The sequence below is a fragment of the Microcebus murinus genome, unplaced genomic scaffold (genome assembly GCF_040939455.1).
Source record: "Microcebus murinus isolate Inina unplaced genomic scaffold, M.murinus_Inina_mat1.0 scaf004_hap2_Mmur4.0, whole genome shotgun sequence".
Taxonomy (NCBI): domain Eukaryota; kingdom Metazoa; phylum Chordata; class Mammalia; order Primates; family Cheirogaleidae; genus Microcebus; species Microcebus murinus.
In genome coordinates, this window is record NW_027438950.1 from 1,162,459 (window position 1) to 1,179,829 (window position 17,371).

General features: G+C 38.1%; 1 pseudogene; it reads right to left on the reverse strand.

Annotated features, from left to right (window-relative positions):
- Positions 1 to 17,077, reverse strand: part of LOC142866384 (uncharacterized) — a 58,506-nt pseudogene extending 41,429 nt beyond the window's left edge.
- Between the last annotated feature and the right edge of the window lie 294 nt (positions 17,078 to 17,371).

The following is a 17,371-nucleotide window of genomic DNA, read 5'->3' on the forward strand; positions in this document are numbered from 1 at the left end:
GAATAGAATAAAAAATGACTGTACAAACACCTACCATATAATATTACTAAGCCATGAAAATGATAAATATCCTGGCATTTCAACAACATGGATGGACATAGGAATCATTATGCTAAGTAAAATCAGCCATTCCCAGAAAGATAAAAACTGCTATGGATAATTTTTTTAAAGCTGAATTTACAAAAGTAAAGAGTACAACAGTGGTTTCCAGGGTGTAGAGTAAGGAAAAATGAGGAGATTTTAAGGGTAAAATCTTTTAGTTATAAGATGAATAGATCTTGGAGATCTATTGTATGGCAACATGATTAGAGTTATTAATAATGTTTTATACACTTAAAATTTTTCAGACCATAGAACTCACTATTAATAAATGTTCTCACTATAATTAAATGATAAGTATGTGAGATGATGGATATGTTTATTACCTTAATTTTATTGTTTTACCATTCATACACACATCATATCACTACAGTGTGTACAATAAATTTATGCAGTTATACAAATATTATTTGTGGAGACTTCCACCCATTAAGCACCCCACACACAGAAATATATGCACACACACACATATGAGTGACACATTTCTGATGCTACTAAATAGGAGGAAATTATGGAACATAAGTTATCAAAGTATTATATATCAATTGGGAGTATAAATATATTCAGTTATTTGAAGCACTGAATGAGACAGTGTATTTAAGAATTATAATTATATGAGGTGAACAGAGAAAATAAACTATATTATAGTTTGGGTATTTGGGTATAATAAAGCTGAAACTTTACTCTCATTTTATACTAGAAAAAGATTTTTTTTAGTCAAATAACATTAGATATTTTTACATTTAGGAAGAGGATATGCATTTGTACAAAATTAGTGAATCTGACTTTCTGTAGGATTGCCTCTGAAAACGTAGAATTGGAAATCATGATGCAGAAAATATAAATATCATTCCCTAGTGTTTCTTGCATTGCAGAAACAAATCCCAACATCTTCACTATTCCCCGTTTCACATTTCAGAAATGAGGCATCAAAAGGAACTTAAAACATGGACCTGGTCATGGAGGATCACCCTGATAATCCCAGCACTTTGGGAGACCAAGCAAGAAGGAAGCCAGGATCTTGATACCAGCCCTAGCAACATGAGGAGACTCTATTTTTATAAGAAAATAATAATAACAAAATGGTAGCTCATGCCTATAGATCTAGTTACTTAGAAGACAGAGGTTGTAGGATCTCTGGAGCCCATAGGTTTGAGGTTGCGGTTAGCTATGATCAGCCACTGTACTCCAGAAAGGACAGAAAACTGAAATACTGTCAAAGATGGTTTAATGTCATGGTCTTTAAAATATGCAGATAGTCCCATTACTCCTAAGAAATAGAAATGCTGATAGATAATGTATTCCCTTATAAGCCATGACAAGAAGTTTGGCTCTCACTGAATTCTAAGGAAGATCACTGCATGGGTAGAGTTCTTAGAGAGTTTAAGAGCGTGGGACAGAAGATGTCCTTCTGTGAGATAAAGAGAAACATACACAGGCTTCTAAAAATCATTTCCAAAAGAGCAGAATATTCAAACCCACTTTTTAATATCTGCCCTCCTCCTTGACTTTTGGCTCTCTAACATTTGTTAATCTGCTTCACTGAATCTCACCTACCTGGATATTTAGCTGTTGCTTCCTCTTTCTTCATAATCCAGGGCTCTATCCTTTGCTCCAGGCATGTGATCAGCTCTGGCTTTGACTCGGCAAGACCTGTTTTATTAGAAAAATTTCACATGACTCTTGCTGAAGAGTTTCCAATTACTAATGCAGTACTATCCTTAGTAGAGAGAATATTAGAGAAGGTTCTAGAAAATTCCTTTGCAACATATTGCTTTCTCACAGACCCTGTAGAATGATAAAAATTGATCTAATTTATGACTAGAGCACCAATTCCCACTAGCACTAAATAAATAAGAGGTGGAAATTCTATTCCAAGGTACAGACAACAATTGTATACCCTGATTTCTAGAGTAACCACTAATCTAGTGTGAAATCCCAACAAAGGGAAAGGTTCAAGATAACATGAGACATCTAATGATTTTATTTTATGGACCAAAATCTTCAAATTTTCATTAAAAGCATGGATATAAAATTCATTCATGTTGCTTTCCACAGAGGTTGAACTAGTTTGCAGTCCCACCAGCAGTGTAGGAGTGTTCCTCTCTCTCTGCATCCACACCAATATTTGCTGTTTGGGAACGTTCGGTTACATTGAGAACTTTTCAATAAGTAAACATATATACACATACATACATACATATGTTGAGAATGTAGAGAAATTGAAATGCTGCCATGTTATTCCGAACCTTGGATTCTAATATTATATAACATAGACATAGAACAGATCAAAAATTAAAAATACATTAAGAATAAAATGATTTGCATTTCCCTGATGATCAGAGATGTTGAGCATACTGCAATAAGATATCATTTATCTCTAGTAAGAATGACTTTCCAGTATAAGTCCCCAAACAATAAATATTGGCATATATGTGGAGAGATAGGAACACTCCTACACTGCTAGTGGGGCTGCAAACTGGTTCAGCTTCTGTGGAAAGCAATATAGGGATACTTCAAAGCGATACACGTAGATCTACCATTTGATCCAGCAATTCCACTACTGGGCATCTACCCAAAAGATCAAAAGTCACTTTATGAAAAAGACACCTGCACTCCAATGTTTATAGCAGCACAATTCACAATTGTGAAGCTATGGAAACAACCCAAGTGCCCATCAATTCATGAGTGGATTAATAAAATGTGGTATATGTATACCATGGAATACTACTCAGTTTTAAGAAACAATGGTGATATAGCACCTCACGTATATTCCTGGATACAGCTGGAACTCATTTTACTAAGTGAAGTATCTCAAGAATGAAAAAACCAGCACCACATGTACTCACCAGCAAATTATATTAATGGATCAACACCTAAGTGGATATGTAGGAGTAACATTTATGGATTGTCAGGAGTGTGGGAGGGGGAAGGAGGGGATGGGTGTATACAACGACAACGAGTAAGATGTGCAACGTTTGGGGGATGGACATGTTTCAAGCTCTTACTTGAGGGGAGAGTGGGGCATGGGCAATATAAGTAACCTTCACTCTCATACCCAATAACGGACTAAAATATAAATAAATAAATAAATAAATAAATAAATTTTATGTAAATTAGAAACTTTTAAAAAACTATCAATAAAAAAATGGTGTTAATGTGGAATAGGAATTCTGTATATATATATATATATATATATATATATATATATATTTTTTTTTTTTTTTTTTTTTTTTTGAGACAGGGTCTCACTTTGTTGCCCAGGCTAGAGTGAGTGCTGTGGCATCAGCCTAGTTCACAGCAACCTCACACTCCTGGGCTCAAGCATTCCTCCTGCTTCAGCCTCCCGAGTAGCTGGGACTACAGGCATGCACCACCATGCCAGCTAATTTTTTCTATATATATATTAGTTGGCCAATTAATTTCTGTCTATTTTTAGTAGAGACGGGGTCTCGCTCTTGCTCAGGCTGGTTTCGAACTCCTGACCTTGAGCAATCCGCCCGCCTCGGCCTCCCAGAGATTACAGGCGTGAGCCACCGCACCCCGCCAGGAATTCTGTATATAAGTGATCCTCACCTAGGGAGACCAGGTTTCCATAGTTCTCCAGCATCACATCCCTATACAAATTCCGCTGAGCATTGTCAAGGCATGCCCACTCCTCTGGAGAGAATTCTACAGCCACATCCCTGAATGTCACCATCTCCTGTAAAAAGACACATGTTTCCCAAGTGGCCGTAGAGAGAGAGATTCATTAGACTACAATGAAAATGAGTTATGAGAACTGCTTCTGACATATGAGTGACTGGAATTATCCAACAATATAATTGTTAGCACATTGATGTTATTGAAGACATTCTCTTATCTGCAGGAATGAAGATCACAAAAGATGTATGAAACTGTGTGCATATGATTATGCTTTGGATGATAAATTATTGAATACAAATTTAAGGGCCTTACTACTGTAATATAAATTTATGTGTGTTACATTTACATCACATTAATAAATTGTGCATATTTCTCACATAAAGAAACTTAGAGAGTTAGAAGGTATCACCTAATTTTTACGAGTACAATGAAGAATTAGAGATTTTGTTAAAATACAGTCTGGACCGCCAGACAGAGGGTCTCTGCAGAAAAGACCGATTCTAGCAGAAACTAGAGGAAAGAAGCAAGAAGACGTGGTTAGAGCTGGAACCCATACTACTAAGTGAAGTATCCCAAGAATGGAAAAACAAGCACCAGATATATTCTCCAGCAAACTGGTATTAACTGAGTAGCACCTAAGTGGACACATAGGTGCTACAGTAATAGGGTATTGGGCAGGTGGGAGGGGGGAGGGGGGCGGGTATATACATACATAGTGAGTGAGATGTGCACCATCTGGGGGATGGTCATGATGGAGACTCAGACTTTTGGGGGGAGGGGGAGAAATGGGCATTTATTGAAACCTTAAAATCTGTACCCCCATAATATGCCAAAATAAAAAAAAATAATTTAAAAAAAAATACAGATTCTGATTCAGGTGATCTGGGATGGGGCCTGAATCTCTGCATCATATGATATAACTGCTGATATCAATGCTTCTTGCCTAAGGAAAGTATTTTGTAAGGATGCAGTAAATGGTAGACTTTGAATGTATCGCAGTTCATCTGAACAGAAACAGATGACAGCCCTCATTTTTTAAAGCAAGCTATAAGAAGAAAGGGGAGCTTCCAGATTAAATGTGATGGTTGATTCACAACAGTCAGTAAATCTCCACGGGACGCTTAATGATAAAAAAAAAATTAACTTTATATTGGAGAAATCTGTCAGAGAGCATCTTACACAAGTGAATGAAATTAACATAACTTTAATGGGACAAATTGGTGTTAGGTACCATTGAAAAGGGGAGGAAACAAAATCACTGCTGGCATGGCAGTGCCAACAATATGTAATCATGAGGAATCATCAGTTTTATGCAAATTTCAGATACAGATTCTTCCCATTTGTTGTGATCTTTAATGATGTATGTAAATACTTTAGCATCATACAGAGCAAGTCTTCTATTTTCTGTTTTTTCCATGATTTTCTGATTATCCTAGGCAATCAATGCTCTCCTCTTCCTGAATTCTCCTAATAATATTTTACATAGAGCTGATCAAGCAGCCAGATAAAACTTTGAGAGCACACGTTCCCCCTCTTCACTCAAATTCAAAGACTATATCCAACAGGAATCTCAGACATCCACACTATTCTATCTTGATCTGTCACAATGGTTACATTTTCAATCATGTCATACGTTTCTTATACAAATTGGCTACTGTATTAAGAAGCTTATGGGAGAGAATGTAGAGCAGGCTCTGTTAGATACGGAGGATGGATTTTCCAGAGCTCCTTGACTATCAAAAGAAGAAATTAAAAAAAAATGTTGTTGCAAAACGTATTAGGCATATACATCAGAAGTAAAGAAGTAAAGGTTTACAAGTTAAAAACATTGAAGTTCTACATTACTTTCTAGGAGAAACAGTTGACACAACCCCTAATCTGGGACACACTTACCTGAAAACCAGCCATCTCTTCCTCCTCTTCTCCTACTCTGAAATTTATTTTCAGGTGAGACTGTGTGGAACAATCAGAATTAAATCTTGAGACTGCCCTAAAAGGAGTCAGCACAATTTCTTCCCTTGTTTCCACAACACTCACAAGCAGGAGGAACCTAAAATGCAGAAGAGCTACACTCACTTTTTCTTGCTCACAGTAAACAGTCAGCTATGATCAGCTCATTCATGGAAACCAAAATGGGAGGTTCTCCTGTCTTTTCTTCCGGTTACCTCCCCCTGCTACAGGTGCCAGGAGTTTTTGCAACATGAGTAAAAATATGGACCACACTGATTTGTCTCTACCAAACTCAACAGAGCAGAAACTGTGACTTCTATCTCAAACAAAAACTAAACTCAATTCTCATGAATGTATGCATGAGTCCTAATGATTGACACTGCTATCAAATTAGAATTATTTGGGGGCACAATTAAAAACCACATGGGAATTCCCAAACAGCCCAACAGGCAGGTGATGGTATTTCTTCAATCGAGCCAGGTTATCCTGATTGAAAGCCTGGGCTGAAAGGTAATTACCTTAAAATTGTCTCTGAAACATAAATGTGAATGTCAATCATGTGGCACTGTGGGCCTCACTCTAAGATATGTGGTCTGCTGGTGTGGAAGGGGTACATTCATTGAGTTCTTTGTCAGGTCCCCTTTTAGTGCTGATGTTGCTCAACCTAGATCCATTATTGGTAGCACTCAGGTAGAGACAGCAAGCACAGCGTACACACTGCCTTTTGCCCAACACTCACCACAACTTACACTTAATTTCCAAAGTGAAGAGCAGCATAATGCAATGTCTACTGAGCATGTGCTATGTGCTCAGAAGTATGGTTTGTTGCACTGTGAAGAAGCCTTTACATTGTTTGATGTAATCCTTCTTATACCAGAAAGGATGAGTACTAAGTGTCCAATAATTTACAGAAAATTTTAGATGTGGTGCTAGCCTTTCTATTCTTCTCACACAACTATACTATGACACTACACAAGATCTAGAAAATGGTTTACACTCACCCCAAATAGGTCCTTTCAAACTAAACTTACAGGTCCATGTTGATCTCTTACACCGAAGCATATGTCTCCCCTGAGATTCTGGTCCATCCACAGTCCAAAGTATGTCCCTGTTTTGCGAATTCCAGGTTGAGGCCATGCCTAGTTTGGATTGAACTTGTGCATTCTTTGCTTTTACAGACTACGAAGGAAAATAGGAAGATAAATTCCTTTTTGGAATGAGCTCTAATGCTTCCTGAGGACTCTCAGACTTTGATTCAGAGTTCAGAGCTGCAGATTTAGGTCTCTAGAGAGGCCTGGATTCAGTAGCACTCACTGCGCAGTTCCTGGCATTTGGGCAAAACAAAATGCAGAAATGGAGTTTATGTGTCCAACCCAGTGCACGTTATCTTGTTCCCATTTGTGTCTGAGCCCCATGGTCTCTGAGCCCATTTCAGCGCTAAAGATGTGAGATGCATTCAGAGAAAGGATAGAACTACTGATTTTTATCCTATGAGAGTGTATTCACTCTCATAGGATAACACCAGGAATCTGGTCTAAGTATGCTCCGGAGGGACAGTAGACACCAAAGAGGCCCAGAGAACTTACTGTGTGCAGGTGTGGGGACAGTGAAGCTCTGTGCTGCAGACTTGCAGGTTACAGACTGGAAGCTCAAGAAGGAATCTAGTGTTCAAAGCCCTTCTAATTTAGAAGTGGTGGGCACATTTTATGTTTATCTTGCAGTGTTAATTCAGAAAAGTGTTCAGGAAATATTAATGGTAAATTGTATCCAACTAAAAAAACCACTCCACAAAGCTAAAAGGGAATTAAAAGAAACCCTTTTATTACTCATATCACAATGTGATGTGCACAGTGCCAATCCACTGAGAGATTGCAAAGGGACACAAAAAGTCGTTCCTGTATATAACTAAGCATATGCTAACTTTTGCATACATGTTATCTAGATAAATAATAATTAGCTTTGAAGAAAGAGGTCTAGACAGCCCTATTCGTCCTAAACAGTGCGCCATAAACTTGCTGGGTAATTAGTGAGACTCTCTTTTTTTGATAATTGGTTAAATTCAAATAAAAAACAAGCTTCTGAAGTTAATGCAGGAGGAGATAATTTTGCAACTTAAAGCTAGGTGCTCACTGAAGTTTGGATCCCACCTTCACATGGAAATTGTGGGATAGGGAGCTATCTATGTTCCTTGATATTTCATTTGAAAGTGATGTTTCTCAGTTTCAGAAAAAGTATTTCTTTAATGAAAACCTTTTAAAAATCTTTCAAAAGGATTTACAAATCTTAAGAAGATAGTATCTCTGGTCCTTCTTGGGACAATGGTGCCTGTTTTGGCGCTGTTTCCAGCAATTGCTCCAGCTGGGGAGATGGATAAGGCTGCCATTCCAATTTGGTGCTGCTCCACCCTTAATTCCACCCTGAGCCACTTTTACACCTGAGGAAGGAGGGGACGTTTTATCAATATAGCGTTTCCCCAGCCAAGACGTAATAAGATTTGCAAAGTGACCTAGGTTATCCTAAGGGTAACGAATATGTCATTACCCGTAATCTGCATTGCAGTTCACCCTCCCCTGTGGGCTTTCTTAGAGGGAGCTCCTATAGTTTGATGAAACTTTCAAGACATCTGCTGATTATTTGATAAGAACCTATACCTCCGAAGATACACATTCTGATGAAATAAAATTAATGAGCAGGTTACAATTTTAAAGTAAAAAAAATAAATACCACACAAGAGCCAGTCAATTCATGAGTGGATTATTAATATTTGGCATGTTTACAATGAAATATTACTCAATTTTAAGAAAGGACAGTAAGCTAGCACTGCTTATATTTTTCTGAATTGAGTGAACCCATTATCCTAAGTGAACTGACACAAGATCAGAAGAACGGGCTCTATATGTACTTGCCATCAAATTGGTACTGACTGATTCAAACTACGGTGCTCAGATGGTGGTGGTGGTGTTCCCCAGGGATTCAGGGCTTGGGTGGTAGACATCAAAGAAAAAAACACGACTGGCACCCTCTTAATTTACTGAAATACAAATAAATTTGGCTGACCTAATTTATATTCACAGCAACAATATGCAAGAGTTTCCTTTTCCCCACATCCTCACCAGCACTTAGTATTCAACATATTGAGAACAGGCATTTTCGCAGTTGTGAGGTAATAGATCACTATGGCTTTAACTTTCATTTCCATGATGATTACATAGGTTGAACATTTTGACATATAGCTGTTGGACATTCATTTCTGTCTTTTGAGAAATGTCAATTAGTTTTATCACATCTGTCCCAAAGTATGCCTAGATAAAATCATTACACTGTGTCTGACATATACATATACAATTATTTGTCAATTCAAAACAAAAACATAGCAAAATAAATAACAATGACAAAATAAGATGATTGCACAGGAATAAGAAATGGATATTTGATATAGTACACAAATAAGCTACATTCCAAATATATTATATTTAAGTACAAATATAGAAATGAATGAAAGGAAGAAAATGACCAATTTACATATCAACTTTCAAGACAGGATAATTTCTTATTGTCTATTATCTGTTCTTAAAAATATCTGGCTTTATTGTTCAATGCATATGAATAAGTATCTCTACATATAGTAAATCCCACCATTTCAATGTATATGTTTCATTGTTTTAGATTTTGATTTTTGGTGGAAAATTAAGTATATAATATTCCCTATTTTCTGAGAACTCTCCTGGGGGTTCCAAAGACATCCCCATCTGTCAGATTGTAGATGAGAGGGTTAAGTATTGGAATTGGGATGGTGTAGATGACAGAGACCACTTTTTCTGCCCAGGGGAATGAGACTTTTGTAGAAGGTACTTGGTAATGGAAGCCACATAGAATAGAGACTCCAGGGGCATGTGAGAGAAGTAAGTAGCCAGGGTTTCCATGTGCCCCACGCTTGAGACTGTCACCAGTCGAGTGGACAGTATATATACATATGAGGCTGTAATAGCTAAGACAGGAGGGAAGAGAAAAATAACACCATGGATAAAAAGATCCTTATATAGAGGGAAGTGTCAGCAGAGACTAGTTTAAATACAGCTGGGATCTCAGAAACTAAATGATGACCTTCCATGGAGGTGAAGTAATGGAAAGTCAGAGGCCAGAGCACATGGATCATGGCATTGAACATTGTCCCCAGCAAAGATGGAAGCACCAGGAGAACACAGAGAACATGGGGAATGTGGATGGGGTAGCACAATGGGTGACAGATGGCCAGGTAGCAGATCTAAGCAAGGATGACCAGCATCTGACATTCTGCTGCCAACAGGGTGATGGAGGAAGAGATGAATGCCACAGTCAGTGACAGAGATGGGATGATCCCTAGAGAGAAAGTTGAGGGCCATTTGAGAAACAAACATAGACTTAGAAAACTGGCACATGAGGGATGGCTTGCTGATCAGAAAATATATAGGGCAGTGGACAGGTGGGTTGGGCCGAATGAGTGTGAGCTTGGTGAGTTGTAGCTCAAGTGGAAGGAGCTGGGTGGAGAGTAGAAGGAAATGAGCTGAGGTCAGTAGAGAACAGGGGTCCCTACTGTTTATCTAAAACTTGGGGGCATGCAACACTAATTCATGCATATGAGAGTCTTTATTTATTATTATCTATATATTAGCAAAGCATCATCACTACATTTAAAGGTAAAAGTAAACATCAATACAAGTTCTAGTATTCTTTCAATTTACCCCAATGTATCATTTGCCTAAGGAACATTAAGTGAGAGATTTTCTTTCCTTATAAAGTCTGAAAGTTGCCAGAAGGGATTAATTAAATTGAATGAATGGACCAAATTTTAGCCACTCAGCACATAGCAAAGCTTCTTCACAGCAGAAAGTTCCTGTAAGCAGTGCAAAGACTTCTATAACCGAGCCATTTGGAAAGAAGCTGTATAGCATACTTCTAAGCACCACTTTGGGAAAATCAAGCTCCTCTACTTCCTGTATAACTTTGAACAAGTTCTTTATGCTTACTGAATCTCAGTGTTCTCATTTGTGAAATGAGAGTTGGACTTAATTTTTTTTTCCTGAAATTTGTGACTGGGGGCTCCTAAAGAAAACAAGGTAAGTTATAAGTAAAGAAAATACACTACATTTTTTCTCTGTAGTAACACTTCTATGGACTGTAGCTAATTAGGCTCAGGAATTGGGAAGGAGTTCAGGAAAAAAGAACCACAATGTTTGTATGGGTAAAGTAGTAGAAAATGACATGGTGTATTTAGAACATCCATTTATTTGTAAATGGTGAGAAAGTATGGGGCATGTATAGGATCCTTCAGCAGTGGTTGGTGCATAGTAGACACTTAACCATTTATGAAAATAACACAGGCAGAGTGATGGAGGAGAGCATGGGAGGAAACTATCAGGAATTGGAGTCTATACAAAAGAGCTTTATATACTGATTCTGAGAGCTCAGAAACTGTGGCGGCCTCTGAAGAATTTATTGAGCCATTGATGTGATAAAACTGGCCTTTTAGCATCCCTCTACCTAGTAGAGGTGTAGAAGATGGGTTGGAGTGGCCAACTTTCAGGGGAAAGGCATGTTGGGAACCCATCAGACCAATCAAGGTGGCAGTGACTGGGGCCCAGCTGAGGCTTTGGAATTAGGAAGGAGAGAGGTAGATTCAGGTAATATTACAGGTGAGATGAAGTGCACAATGGTACTTTTTTTACTGAGGTAGGATCATATGAGTCAGGTAACAGAAATATTGAGGAATCAATGGGACTTAAGCCTACTTACCACTTCTATAGGAGCATCGACTATAGTCGACAGCCACAGATGAAAACGGACAGCTGAGTATTGACTTTAGCCAACAGCCATGATATGAAAGTGCACAGCTGAGGTAGACTTTAGGCAACAAGCAAAATCTTTTACTTTTACAGCTTTTATCTCTGTAGTTGTAGTGTGTATGTTCAGCATATAAGTTACTACCAATCTGTGATCTTTTAACAAATCCTTAGTATGAGTTATTACAGTTGTTTTCCTAAAGCTGCCTGTAAAGTAAAACAAGCTTTCATTGCTTTAAAGCTTTCCTCATCACACAAGAGCAAAACGGATTCATCACCAATGTACAGCACAAACTATCCTGTGGACTATCAGTACCAGCTCCAGGCAAGGTTCACAGCTGGTGAGCGAGTACCAAAGTGGTTAAGAATTTGGAGTGAAGGATAGGCCTTGATAACGACTCTTGGACTTACAAATTCAGAGGATGAATGATTGTGGTGTCTTCTGCTGAGACAAGATGTTTTGAAGTACCTAGGTGGTTGTGAAAGAAGGTACAGTGTGAGCCTAGCTTCCAACCAGCTAAGTGTGAGTATGGGTTGTCCAGGGAAGGCAACCACCTCTGGGTGGTGGTTTACCATGTGGACCTGAAGCTGCATTTTAGCACTTGTAGCATTTAGGGGGAGCTGATGTGACAGGACTAGATAAAACTGCCCAAGCAGTGTGCACAGTGAAGAGTGGAGGGTAAGGTTGTTTTATCAGGGGAGCAACACAGGCCTAAAAGCTACTACCTGTGAACTTTCAAAGGTCTAAAACAATATCAGCAGCCTGATGTAAAACCTCTAGCTTGTTAAAAACAAACCAAAATACAAACAAAAAGAAAACATGAAAACCTTGCAAAATATAATTATTTGCAAGGAGATATTATCAAAAGCCATTCTGTTTTTTTCCTACAACATTATTGAATCATATTGTGGATGAATTTTCATATAGCTAATATGTGTAATGTACTGTGGAATGAGAGCCCTTCAAAATTTTTTTTTTGAAGTCTATGAAAGAGGTTGGAGCATGCAAAAAGGCGTCTTTTCTTTCACTGGCACCTGCAACCCTCATCCCCTAGCCCCTGACACCTCCTTCCTGGGGTCCCCTCCCCAATCACCACATTTCTCAATTTTGGAGGGGATTTCTGTAATGCTGAGTATAGACTTTCTGCATTAGTAGCTCCTTGTGGTACTCTTCCCAAAAGATTTAGTTCTTTTTTAATTTTTATTTCAGCATATTACAGGGGTAAAGATGATTAGTTTATGTATTGCCTCAAAAGAGTCAGAGCTTCAAGTGTGTCCATCTCCCAGATGAGCACTGTAATCATTGGGTGTGTATATAACCATCTCCTTCTGCACCCTCTCATCCTTCCAATATACGATCAATTTAGTTCTGATGACTATCATCTTAGATCACTTTCTCCCTCTGGTGTGCCATGGTGGCCTTACCATTGCTTCATCTAGTCCAGGGCTCTCTCAGTACTCTCTGGCAGTTGGCCTGGTCCAGGATCTTCTGTTGTCCCAGACAAAAACATTCCTGTGCTACTACCCTGCTGGCTGCCTGGGAGTGTGACAAGTCATCACTATAATTTTATTCTTCTGCTTATATCATTGCATAAACCATTGCATCATACAGAAACAAACAGATCTCATCACATGCTGGCTGAGCTAGTGAAGAAACTCATGTCTGAGTATCCTTACCTAGCACCGACTACACAGACCAATCAAGTAAAGGCTGGTTTATTGAAAATATCAACACCCTGGATAAACTTCTAGCTAGATCAATCTAGGGGATAAAAGAAAACACAAATGACCAATATAATGAATGAAGGTGGAACTTCATTAAAAATCATACAGATTTAAATTTATTATAAAGAAATAGTACTAACAATTTGATCAATACATTTGACAGCTTAAGACAAATGGGTAAGTTCTGTAAAGATATAAATTTTCCGAAATTATAAAACAAGAAATAGAAAACCTATATAGGCCAGGTTTGGTGGCTTACACCTATAATCCTAGGTCTCTGGGATGCGAAGGTGGGCAAATTGCTCAATGTCAGGAGTTTGAAACCAGCCTGAGCAAGAGCGAGACACTGTGTCTACTATAAATACAAATAAATTAATTGGCCAACTAATATATATAGAACAAATTAGCCAGGCATGGTGGCACATGCCTGCAGTCCCAGCTACTCAGGAGGCTGAGGAAGGAGGATTGCTTGAGCCCTGGAGTTTGAGTTTTCTGTGAGCTAGGCTGATGCCACGGCACTCTAGCCTAGGCAACAAAGTGAGACTCCTTTTCCAAAAAAAAAAAAAAAAGAAAGAAAGAAAAGAAAAGAAAACCTGCGTAGCCTTGTATCTAGTTTAAGAAATCGAATTTGACACTAAAAACATTTTCTACAGTATGACCCTCTTGGTTCAAATGACCTTATTAGTTAATCTATTCAACATATACAGGAGTCACCCTTCTTCATAGGACATATATTTTAAGACTCTCTGTGAATGATTGAAGCTACAGATATACACCAAACCAATGTATACTTTGAATTTTTTTCTATATGTGCATAACTTTTATAAATTTTAATTTATAAATCATACACAGTAAGAGATTAACAATAATTAACATTAAAATAGAGCAATTACAGCAACATACCAACATTATTACTCTTGTGTTCTGTGTTCGTTATTCAGTAAAATAAGTGTTACTTGAAAACACACATGTTGGTAGCACGATAGTCAGTCTGATATCTGCGATAGCAACTCAATGACTAATAAAAAATAGTGGCATATATAGTGTGGACAGGCTGGACAAAGGGATGATTCACATCCCAGGTGGAATAGAGGATGGGGAAGAGTTGAGGCAGAGCTGTGGGAAGATCAGTTGCCTTTCCCCGTGAAGCCTGGTCCCTTAGATAGGGGTCACCACAGAGGATAAGAAAATTGATAGGAAATAGAATAAAAGAATATACAGAGACTAAGGTATAGTTTATAGTTTTATATAAAAAGATCAGATATAACAGTGGGCTTATTCAGTAGACTAGACATATCACCATGAATGTCTAAAAGTATGGTTAGACTTACATAGGTTCTTATAATCACAGATATCAATTACCAGTTTTCAGGGTAACATATTTAAATATCAGGCCATGCAGTTGCTATGGGAGACAGGCAGTTGATTGGGGTCAAAAGTCTTTTCATAGGGCTTCTATTCTATCTAGGTGAACAAATAGGTACAAAGTCTTTCAAGGGCTAAATTCTAAGTTCTAAGACATAGTCATCATTTAACAAAGGTATAACAAAAGAGGCATAGTGACATATTGTTTGATCTAGTTGTTGTGTACTTAACGGTAAACAGTGAGGAGAGAGCAGGAAAATGATCTCTATGAACAGGTTGTTTAGAACACAGGGGCATCTCTATGGTCAAAGGGCACTCATTGTCTCTGGCTCCCATCCTGTGAGTCATATTTGCCCTGCCTTGTCTTCTAAGGAAACAGGGAAGCTCACAGATTTTGAGATACCAGGAAGCCTTTCTGGAAAACATCCCTATGGGAGCCATGAGAGCCCACCCTTGATAGCAGCTTCTGATAAGTGAACCATTGAGTTCACACATTCTTTCAGGGCTAAACCCTGCACACTCCTGTTTCTGTGTTTAATATAGTAACATAGGGTGATACTATAATAGTCTTATGAGCTACACTTCATTAATTCCTCAATCATATTTTTCCAACAAATTCCCCCTTTTTTAAAATTTTTATTAGACATGAGTTGATGCAGTTGTATGGCCATCATGGTGATGCGTCGGTCCTCTGCTGTTTTTTTTGGGTTTTTTTAGAGTTTTCTCCAGACTATAAATTAGCACAGGTAAATGAGTAAAATAATGTTACAAGTTATTATGGTGGAATTTTTGTAGATTTTAAGATGAGAAAGTGGATCAGCTGACTCCAAACAAGATGAGATGCCAATAATAGTGTCAGCCTTAGAGAGTAAATTCAGTTTGTGACTGAAGGTATTTAGTATTTTTCTGTTGTAAATTTCCAATCTGTTCAGTCAGACGTTCTTGATTGAGTAGATGTTTTTTAATGTTTTCCCAAGGAAATAGTTTGATTTTATATATACAGACAGAGAAAGAGAGAGAAATACAAATGAGTAATATTCCAATCACAACAGAGCCTAAGTTGCTTTTGCAGACTTATGACCTGGTCTCCCAGTAAGGTGACTGCTTGTTGTAAGGCAGCCACTTAAGTAGCCAATTTGCTGTCAATTTGATTCTGAGTGGACCATAATTGATTTGATTTGTGATGCAAATTTTGAACAAATTCAGTGCTTTGAGCTGTTTGGTGTAATGCTACACTGGCCTTGGTGGCAGTTGCAGTGACTACAATAATTCCCAAAGTAGCTGCTATTAATAGACCAATCAATCTTTTGGTACATTTAAGAATCTGGGTAAGCAGTTTATGCAAAGCAAACTTTGCTGGGGTTTCCTGCCAAATTCTATTCATTTTAACAGGTAATTACAGCCCTGCTCTGGCTTTAAGAATATAAAGTGCTTCTTTATGGGGATTGAATTTTATGGATTAATCGATACAGGAAAAATAAGAACAGTTGGTATAAGTCACTAGGAAGGAAGGTGCATCATAGATAGCATATTCAATCATGAATAAGTAGGGCAATTTAACACAAGGTTGAGTATAATGAGTAGAGTTTAGGTAAAAATTCCACTCTCCACTGCTGTTTAGATCTAATGTGTTTGTGGTAATCCAGGCCTGCAAAGGGTGTGAAGCTGCCAATAATTTCCACAGTTGCTGATGAAGAGGGCCATCTGAACTATGAGTAGCTGGAGTGCTCATACCATAATGGTGCCAGGTAACATGACTTTCAAAGTTAGTGTCTGTTATAGACATCGAGGTGATAGGTTTTTTATAACGAAGTTTTTTAACTTTATAAGATGAGGCAGGATGCCCATAGGGACTCCAGTCTAATTAATACATAACCTCAAGAAGGTGAGCCAGTAAGAATGCGTCCCATGTGACTTTTACAATTTTTCCATTGTACCCAGATTTAAGGGTCAGAAATTACTACCTCCTTACAGATGGGTACATCTGGAGGTGCAAATTTAGTATGTCCAGAAGCAGAAAAAAAGGTTGCACTTACAAGAAATAACAAGGCTTTAGATTTATCACTGGTAGAGTTGCAGGTGACTAGCCAGATTTGAGTAGCAGGTTTTAAACAATGAATACCTTTACCAATACATATGGGCAGGCCTTCTGTTTCAACTTCGTATTTATTAATTATAGTTATGGCCTCATTGACTATGATTATTGGACCACAATAATCATAAGGTCCTGGTAGCCAATTAGAATCATTATTAAATACTAAGAAAGGAATGTCAGCCCAGTTGACAATCTTATTTAAAGGTGCATTGGGAATATAGGCCCAGTAATGATAAGTGTGGTTATCAGACATTCTTACCACCATGCTCACTATGCAGATCATGGCAAGAAAGAGGTTTACAGATGTTTTAGATGCAGACATAGACTTCAGTATTCTGTCTGCTTCTTCATAGGTCCTCTTCAGCTGTCCACATGTCATGATCAATGGCTGGCACGTTTTCTTGCTTCAGCACTTCCTATTCTTTATTTTCATCCTTTTAAAGCCCTCAACCAGGGCCTCCTTCCCTTCTGGTTGTCTCCTCCATTTTTTCCCCTCCTGTTTCCACTCTGGGTTTGATTCTTCTGCTTGGAATCCAGACTATTTGTCCATCAGCTCTCAAAAGACAAGGAAAGCCTCTCCCCCACACCTTTGCCCATCCTTCTTTCCATTTATTCTTCTATATCATCTTTCTACCAGATAGGCTGGTGAGGGAAAAGATTTGGTGGATGGCTC